Raw genomic sequence first — 9,974 nt, 5'->3', positions numbered from 1 at the left:
TTTCCTGACAAAGGATAAAGAATTTAAAAGATGTTCATGATTCAAAAAATTTCATTGCCTGCCCTTCCTTTTTTGCCATGATATTAGCCACTTAGAGTGGCAAAGGATAAAGAAGTTTCCTCTTCTCATGGATTTTATGATCTTTGAAGAAAATATTGATGCAGACAAAAAAAGTCAGAAACAGCACACGGGTTTGATTGTGTGGTAAAACAAGGGGGCACTTGCCCCCAGAAATATCCAAGTAATCTTTCTGTAGGGAACTCCTACTTTATGTTCTTTTGCAATCCCTTGGGCTTCCCTGGTAGCTCAGCTGGTAAAGAATCCGCCTGCAATGTCAGAGACCCCGGGTCGATTCCTGGGTCAGGAAGATCCCCTGGAGAAGGGAAAGGCTACCCACTCCAGTATTCTGGCCTGGAGAATTCCATGGACTGTATAGTCCATGGGGTCGCAAAGAGTCTGACACAACTCAGCAACTTTCACTTATAGTGTGTTTATGTGGAGAGGCACGGAAAAGACACAAGGGAGAAGAAATAGATGAATCTGACACAAAGCTTTGGGAAGCAGCTATCAATATGAGAACAAAGATTAAATAAAAATGTTTGTGGATGAGATAGAAAACACTTCTAGTGATTCCAATTGGCATTAAAAATTTATATCCAGAGGAAGGGCTTAGGTTTATAGGGATAGCATAATTATATAACAAAACCATTATAAGGAGATGATTGGAAAAAGTTTGCATGATGAAACTGGCACTTTACATAATGTACATTTGAGGACGTTGTTGAAAGCGCTTTGAGAGTGCCGTGACACATTTGATGGCTTCCTTATATTTACTGTGAAGCATTAAATGATGAGGAGTATTTGACATTAACGAACGAAGTTCCAGAACAAGTGCTGTCTGTAGGCATTGCTTCTGAAATCTCACAGCCTAGAATAAAATAGTAATACATTCTTGATCAATACACATGCTAGTTCTTTGCTGCTGCTGCTAAGTCGCTTCAGTCGTGTCTGACTCTGTGCAACCCCATAGACGGCAGCCCACCAGGCTCCTCCGTCCCTGGGATTCTCCAGGCAAGAACACTGAAGTGGGCTGCCATTTCCTTCTCTAAGTCTTTACTTTTTCATTAAAACTCATTCATGATCCAACTATTGCTTGAAAATGAACCTCTTGGCCTGTTTAAAATTGTCGTTCTCAACCTCAGATTTTTAAGCAGACTTTCAAAATTACCTTTGCTTTTATTACTGACGGTACAGGAGCCATCATGGAAAGGGAGGTTTATTGATTACAATGTGTATTATTGAGGAAGGATTAGCTAGCATACACTTCCAGTTAAATTGAAAGTCATCCTGTGGTAATATATATAAATATTTGCAAATGCTGTGAGGTAGGGTTTTATCTGTCTGTTTTGTACGGAACGCCCAGTCAGTACCTGAATGGTTTAGAATTATGTAAAGCCGTAACTGCTGAGAACTGGAAACGTAGCCTTGGCCAAAAGTTCATTTGGGTTTTTTCAAAAAGCATCTATGGAAAAACCTGGATGAATTTTCTGGTCAACCCAATATATCATTGTTGATTAAGCAAATATTGACTCTATGATATAGGTCTTAAGGTGGTAATGCATGTCAGTGTCACGTAGTGGGGTTTCACCCATTTGCCTTGTGAAGCACTGTCAGCCTTGGGTGGTTTAGGACTATTGAGCATTGTAGTTGCTGAGAGCAGGATGCAGCCTTGGCAGGAACAAAGTGTATCATTGTTCCTTCAACAAATATTTACTGACTTCCTGACTTAGGTGAGTCCAAACAGCCATAGCCTCTGCCCTCACAATTACTCATAGATTTTAACAGGGAAACAGGCAATAAGTAAACATTTGTACTACATGTAGCAGCCGTGGGAAGTCGGCCTAGTGGAGATTTGAAATTAAAGAAGAAAGTTTCCCCAGAGTACAGACCTGTAGAGATGCGGATGGACCTGGAGACAGGTCCTGGAGACCTGGAGACCTGGAGACCTGGAGACCTGTCATACAGAATGAAGTAAAGAGAAAAACAAGAATCGTGTATTAGCGCATAGATGTGGAATCTAGACAAACAGTGGAGGTGAACCTATTTTCAAGGCAGGACTAGAGATGCAGATATAGAGAACAAATGTGTGCACACAGGCGGGGAGGAGGTGAGCAGGGATGAATTAGATCGGGACTGACGTGTATACCCTACGTGTAAAACAGACACTGGTGGGAAGCTGCTATTGTAGCCCAGGGAGCTCGGCCCGGCCCTGCATGATGACCTACAGGGTGGGGAGGGGAGAGCGGGAGGAAGGGCCAAGAGGAAGGGATGTGTGTGCACAGAGCCGACCCTCTTTGCCGTGCAGCGGAAACTAATGCAGTGTTGCTAAGCAACTATACTCCACTTCAAAAAAAAGAAAGACGCTTGCTCCTTGGAAGAAAAGCTATGACCAACTTAGACATCATATTAAAAAGCAGAGACATTACTTTACCAACAAAGGTCTGTCTAGTCAAAGCTATGGTTTTTCCAGTAGTCATGTATGGATGTGAGAGTTGGACTATAAAGGAAGCTGAGTGCCAAAGAATTGATGCTTTTGAACTGTGGTGTTGGAGAAGACTCTTGAGAGTCCCTTGGACTGCAAGGAGATCCAATCAGTCCATCCTAAAGGAGATCAGTCCTGGGTGTTCATTGGAAGGACTGATGCTGAAGCTGAAACTCCAATACTTTGGCCACCTCATGCGAAGAGATGACTCATTTGAAAAGACCCTGATGCTGGGAAAGGTTGAAGGTGGGAGGAGAAGGGGACAACAGAGGATGAGATGGTAGGATGACATCACTGACTCAAGGGACGTGAGTTTAAGCAAGCTCTGGGAGTGCAGAGATGGACTGGGAAGCCTGGCTTGCTGCAGTCCATGGGGTCGCAAAGAATTGGACCCTACTTGGCAAAATCAATGCCTCGTGCATGTAAAACAAACAGTTCCTCATAAGACCCTGTACTGTTTAATATAATTAATGATCTTTCAAATAATCAGTAAGGGCGTTACATTACCAATTTGTTGGTACCCCTCTATCCTTCAAGCTAGTAGTACATAATCTACAGCTCTGCCTCTGGATACTGGCCGCTGGTAAGGTATGTCTCTAGAACCCTCAGACACTTTGATTTATACCAGTGAATTGTCTGCTTACTAAGTCTCAATTACATTTTTCCCAAACCTGTTTGTGCCGGTTCTACACTGCATTTTATTCTTTCAATTTATTTAAATAGTGTATAAACTGATAAAATAGTGTAAAAAAAGAGTAGTTGTTTTTATGAAAACAAGTTGAAATTTTTGAAGGTTCAAAGCAGATTCATAAAAATTGTTTGCTTTTAAAATAGGTACAGGTAAGAAAATTAATGGGTTAGGAGAAATAGTAAAAATCAAGAAGAGTCCTAGACTTAGATTGCTTCATAAGTGTGTTTAAGTCTCTGCTTTTTTTAGAGGAACAGAATTGGGACATTCTAAGACATGGCCTTTTGAGTGTATGTAAGTATACAGAAGAACTGTACAAAAAAGGTCTTAATTACCTGGACAACCATGATGGTGTGGTCACTAACCTAGACTTGGACATCCTGGGGCGTGAAGTCAAGGAAGCCTTAGGAAGCATTACTATGAACAAAGCTAGTGGAGGTGATGGAATTCCAGCTGAACTGTTTAAAATCTTTTAAAAAATGATGCTGTTAAAGTGCTTCTCTCAATATATCATCAAGTTTGGAAAACTCAGCAGGGCCATAAGACTGGAAAAAGTCAGTTTTCATTCTAATCCCAAAGAAGAGCAATGCCAAAGAATGTTCAAACTGCCACGCAATTGTGCTCATTTCATATACTAGCAAGGTTATGCTCAAAATCCTTCAAGCTAGGCATCAGCAGTGTGTGAACCAAGAGCTTCCACTTGTACAAGCTGGGTTTGAAAAGGCAGAGGAACCAGAGATCAAATTGCCAACGATTGTTGGATCATGGAGAAAGCAAGAGAGTCCCAGGAAAACATCTACTTGTACTTCACTGACTATGCCCAAACCTTTGACTGTATGGATCACAACCAACTGTGGAAAACTCTTAAAGAGATGGGAATATCAGACCACTTTACCTGTCTCCTGAGAAACCTGTTTGTAGTCAACAAGCAACAGCTAGAACTAGACATGGAACGACTAACTGATTCAAAATTAGGAAGAAGTACGACAAGGCTGTATATTGTCACCCTGCCTACTTAACTTATCTGCACAGTACATCATGGGAAATGCTGGGCTGGATGAATCACAAGCTTGAATAAGATTGCCGGGAGAAATAACAACCATCTTTAATGATGCAGATAATACCACTCTAGTGGCAGAAAGTGCAGAGGAACTAAAGAGCCTCTTGATGAGAGTCAAAGAGGAGAGTGAAAAAGCTGGCTTGAAACTCAATATTGAAAAAAGACTAAAATCATGGCATCTGATCCCATCACTTTATGGCAAAGACTGGGGAAAAAGTGGAAATAGTCACAGACTTTATTTTCTTGGGCTCTAAAATCACTGTGGACTGTGACTGCTGCCATGAAATTAAAAGATGCTTGTTCCTGGAAGGAAAACTATGACAAACCTAGACAGCGTATTAAAAAGCAGAGACATAACTCTGCCAAAAAGGTCTGTATAGTCAAAGCTATGGCTTTTCCAGTAGTTGTGTATGGATGTGAGAACAAAAAGAAGGCTGAGTGCCTAAGAATTGACACTTTTGAATTGTGGTGCTGGAAAAGACTCTTAAGAATTCCTTGGAGATCAAATGAGTCAATCCTAAAGAAATCAACCCTGAACATTCATTGGAAGGACTGATCCTGAAGCTGAAACTCCAAAACTTAGAGCACATGATGAAAAGAGCCGATTCACTGGAAAAGACCCTGATGCTGGGAAAGATTGAAGGCGGGAAGAGAAGGGGGCAACAGAGGATGAGATGGTTGGATGGCATCACTGACTCAATGGACATGAATTTGACCAAACTCTGGGTAATGGTGAAAGGCAGAGGAGCATGGTGTGCTGCAGTCCTTAGGGCTGTGAAGAGTTGGACACAACTTAGTGACTGAAGAACAACAAAATTTAGGATTGAGATACCCTGTGATGATTCAGCAAAAGTCAGTCACTTACTCAAAGACTTGGACTCTGACTCAAAATATTGATGAATAAAGGTATACGTATGTTTTAGTTAAAGTGAAATGTTTAAAGTACTTACAAATCATTTTCTATGATTCTACTTTAACCCAGTTTTTGCATCTCACTGTAATTTTTTTCACCAAAATTCTTTAACAATAGTCCAATACCCACTGCTTCCACTTTAGAAAGCTTCTTCCTCCTTAAGCCCTCAAATCAAGACTTCAGTGATATCAAATGTTTCCCCTGACAGCCCAATACAAAGCCAAGGGCCTGTGTCTTTCACTTCATTTTTATTCACTTTCCATTCCCTGTTCATTCCATGTTCAGATTCTCACATTTTGTAGAAGGCTCCCAGCTAGCCTGCTGCCTCCAGCCTGCCCTACACGTGGTGGTCAGATTAATTTCCCTAAAATACAGTTCCGTTCGGTTGCCCAAGTCCTTCTTGAAAGGTCTGTGGGGCTGGGCAGGAGTAGGTTTGATATTGGGGGGCAGGTAGGGGCGGGAGAGGAGGACTGGATTAGGGGTGCATGGAAGGGGTCCAGAGGCAAGTTGAATGGACCATGTAAAGTAAATCAGAAGAGTTTACAAAAAAAAAAAAAAAAAATCCAAACTGTGGTTGACGAAGAGCCAGAAAAAAAACTGTGCCAAATGTGAGGGCTGAAGGGTTGCATTGAGGAGGAAATCCATGAAGGGAAATAGGGTTGGAGAACCGGAACGTGGAATATGTATTGAATGTGGCCCAAGTAACAAGAAGGCTGTGGAATAAGGAGTGTGGGGCTGGCTTTCTTTGAGCTATTCGGTTTTTGAGTTGTTGAGCAATCCTGGGATTGGGGTTGGGTCAACTGGTAGCTCTATTTTTAGTTTTTTTAAGGAACTTCCAAACTCTTCTCCATAATGGCTGTGGTTTAGTCACTGAGTCGACTCCAACTCTTTCGATTCCATGGACTCTAGCCCACCAGGCTTCTCTGTCCATGGGATTTGCACACTCCTATCAACAGTATAGGGAGGTTCCCTTTCCTCCACACCCTCTCCAGCATTTATTGCTTGCAGATTGTTGTTGTTGTTGTTGTGGTTGTGGTTGATGGCCTTTCTGACCCCTGTGAGATGACATCTCATTGTAGTTTCAATTTGCGTTTCCTCTAACAGTGAGTGATGTTGAGCATCGTTTCCTGTTCCTCTTCATGCCTTTTCAGTTGTTTGCCTGTTTTTGGAAATTCCTTGCAAAATTATCTGTCCCCACTGCATGCATTCTTTTTGGGACTGTTGACCAGGAGGCTGTTCCTAACCTCAGCCAGACAGTGAGCGATGACTCATAGAGACCCTCAGCATTCTGTCTCGGAAGTTTGAATCTTGGGTGGAGAGAATCTTGGGTCCTGATTCATTTTAACAGTGTCTTGGAAACACTTCCTGTTGGGTCCTGCTCCTTGAACTCAGGTTCAGGAGTGTCATCTGGGTTTGTCTTCTTCCTGAGACTTGGTTGCGCCGCATTTCCTTCAATCTGTGACCTCTTTCCAATGAAATAATTCAATTAATTCTGTATGGGGCACAGTTTCTGTTGCAGGCTGACTGAGAACACCGACCGATTCTTGGGATTAAAAGGCTATCCTGGGGCTTCCCTGGTGATCCAGCAGTTAGGAATCCGCCTTGAAATTCAGGGGCCGCTGGTTTGATCCCTGGTCCGGGATGATACCACATGCCTGGGAGCAACGAAGCCCGTGTGCTGCCGCTACTGAGCCTGTGCTCTGGAGCCCAGGAACTGCAACTCCTGAGCCCTGAGCGTCTCGAGCCTGTGCTCTAGAGAGAAGCCACCGCAATGAGAAGCCAGCACACTGCGTCTAAGAGTCGCCCCCGCTTAGCACAACTAGGGAAAGCCTGCGTGTAGCAGCAAAGACCCACCAGAGTAGAAAAAAAAAAAAGACTATCCTGGCCTGTGCCTATGGGGCTTTTCTATCTAAGCAATCTCAGATTCCCTCTGATCTGGCATATTGCACTCATTTCTGGCATATTGCATTCATTCATATTGCATGAATTTCAAGTAATGATCTATTTCTCAATTTTTATTTCCTACTATTTCTCCTATTTATACTCTGCTCTCTAATCAATACATTATCTGACATTAGCCTTCTGGGGTAAATTGTAATAATAAAGATTGACAGTGAAACACACCCCTGGTAACCATGCCTTTTTGGGGAGTCCCTCATACATTAACACTGGATTTGGCCATGTGACTTACTTTGCCAATGGGATGTTAGTAAACGCACAGATACTGAGGCTTATAAAGAAAGCCCTGTGTACTAGAGTTTGTCCTCTGAGAACACTGCTGCCACCAAGTGATGAAATCTGGTCTAGCCTTTTTGAGGATGAACGAGCAAGCAGTTCTGACCCCCATCAATCCTCCTGCTGAGGCCTCATGAGGGAGCAACTCACAGCATCCAATTCTAAGACTTGATAAATGATGGTTATTTAAAACTAACAAATGCTAGCATAGTTTTTACATAGCAACAGATAGCTATTCCCATCTCCTTAATCAGAGCCATAGTCCATTAGGTACATTTAAAAACTGTTTTCTAAGTATTACTCTTTTATATTCCAGGAGAAGAGCCTGGCGGGCTACAGTCCATGGGGTCGGGAAAGAATCCACAACTTAACGACTTACTGACCTAGTGGCTTAACAACTGAACAGCAACAACATCGCCCTTGCTGCTGCTCCAGCCTCTGCCTGCTCTCTGGTTGGAAAGTCAAGAGCACGAGTTTTACAAGTTTTCATTTATTTTCATGGCAGCATCTGCAGCACCAGTTTTAATCTCTTGCAAAATACTGCAGCCATGTTTTATTAAATGTACTACAAGATTTAAAAAATGCCACTTCTGCCATAAAGCCTTTCCTCCTGGGACAGATGTGGCTTCTCCCTTTCAAGACTCTTGCGGTCTAAGTACTTGGAACCTCTTCCCTGACGCGTGGTTGTCTTCCAGGTAGCCTCCTGGGTGGCGTTGACCAGATGTCAAAGCACTGGTCTCTGCACTCTTTCTGCTCTGCTTTTCAGAATGCGGTCCCCAGACCAGGAGCACTGACATCACTTGGGAGTCTGTCAGGAAGACCAAATCTCAGGCCCCACCCCCAAAATACTGCACCAGAATCTGTGTTTTACCAAGACCTCCAGATGACTTGAATGCATATTAAAGTTTAAAAACACTACTTTGATGTAGGAGCATGCAGCTGAGCATTAGAATAACTTGGGGTTTAAAAAAATAAATCTATCCCAATGCCTGGGGACCATACCAGATGAGTTAAATTAATTTACAGTCTGGGTTGATACCCACTATTTTAAAGTAGAATTGCCAGATTTAACAAATAAAATACAGAAACATCCAGTTACATTTGAACTTTAGAACAACAGTAAAGCCAGTAATGCTTTTTTATATTTTAGTATAAGTCTGTCTCTAATATCACATCAATCAATCAATCAATTCAGCCACTCAGTCGTGTCTGACTCTTTGAGACCCCATGAATCACAGCTCGCCAGGACTCCCTGTCCATCACCAACTCCTGGAGTTTACTCAAACTCATGCCCATTGAGCCGGTTATGCCATCCAGCCATCTCATCCTCTGTCGTCCCCTTCTCCTCCTGCCCCCAATCCCTCCCAGCATCAGGGTCTTTTCCAGTGAGTTGGCTCTTCTCAACAGGTGGCCAAAGTATTGGAGTTTCAGCTTCAGCATCAGTCCTTCCAATGAACGCCCAGGATTGATTGCATAGGACATACTTAAAGACACTAAAAAATTCCTTTCAGTTGGTTTGATAGTCAAATGTAATGGAGCATCTAAGTTTTATCTGGCAGTCCTAGTCTAGTGTTTATTCCAGAGTGCCAAATGAATTTCAAATCACTGCTCAGTCACTCTGTTGTGTCTGACTCTTTACGACCCCCTGAACTGTAGCAAACCAGGCTTCCCTGTCTTTCTCTTTCCCCTGGAGTTTGCTCAGACTCACGTCCATTGAGCCAATGATGCCATCCAACCATCTCATCCTCTGCCGCTTCCTTCTCCTTTTGCCTGCAATCTTTCCCAGCATCAGGGTCTTTTCCAATGAGCTGGCTCAAATATTAGACTGCAATAGAATCCCTTGGAAAGATTTATCAATAACGTCCTAAGCTTCAATCTTCAGAGTTTCTGATTCACTGGATTTGGAATGAGGAAGAAGAATTTGTGTTTCTCACGTTTCCTAGGGAAAACTCTTGCTCTGGAAACCATAATTAAGAGCTACAAGTCTAGGACTTCCCTGGTGGTCCAGTGGCTAAGACTCTGCACTCCCAATGCAGGGGACCCAGGTTCAATCCCTGGTCAGAGAAGTGGATCCTGCACACAGCAGCTAAAACCTGGAGCTGCCAAAAAATAATGTTTTTGTCTTTTTTTTTTTTAAATCACATTTTTTAAAAAAGGAACCATTGGTCTAGTGTGAGATTTGTCTCAATGGATGCTTTAAATTGTGAAAAAAACCTCTGGGTAGGTACCACAGTAACCTTCATCAGCAATGCTGAACATGAAAATATGTTCACACAGGATTATATAAAGGTCAAGTGTGTGGGTAGTAAAATCAGTTCCCTACTGGACACAATGCGTTTCAATGCGGACAGGATCCCTTGCTCCAGGGCTATGAGAAGCTTAGCTTATCCCCGAGAAGATGGCTCTCAACTACAGCCGACCCCCAGAAGCACCATGTGAGCCACAGATGCAATTTTTAAAATTCTAGTAGCTACATGAAATAATTAAAGGCACAGATGTAATTAATTTTAATAACAGATTTTATTGAACCTAGTAT

General features: G+C 42.5%; 1 non-coding gene across 1 annotated transcript; it reads left to right on the top strand.

Annotated features, from left to right (window-relative positions):
- Positions 1-9,431: 9,431 nt before the first annotated feature.
- On the top strand, positions 9,432-9,504 carry TRNAG-CCC (transfer RNA glycine (anticodon CCC)). The gene has a single exon. It is a non-coding gene; the product is annotated as a tRNA-Gly (tRNA).
- Positions 9,505-9,974: the final 470 nt, after the last annotated feature.

This window comes from Muntiacus reevesi, chromosome 4, assembly GCF_963930625.1.
Source record: "Muntiacus reevesi chromosome 4, mMunRee1.1, whole genome shotgun sequence".
Taxonomy (NCBI): domain Eukaryota; kingdom Metazoa; phylum Chordata; class Mammalia; order Artiodactyla; family Cervidae; genus Muntiacus; species Muntiacus reevesi.
The sequence above is the reverse complement of the archived record's forward strand: the minus strand, read 5'-3'. Positions and strand labels throughout refer to the sequence as shown.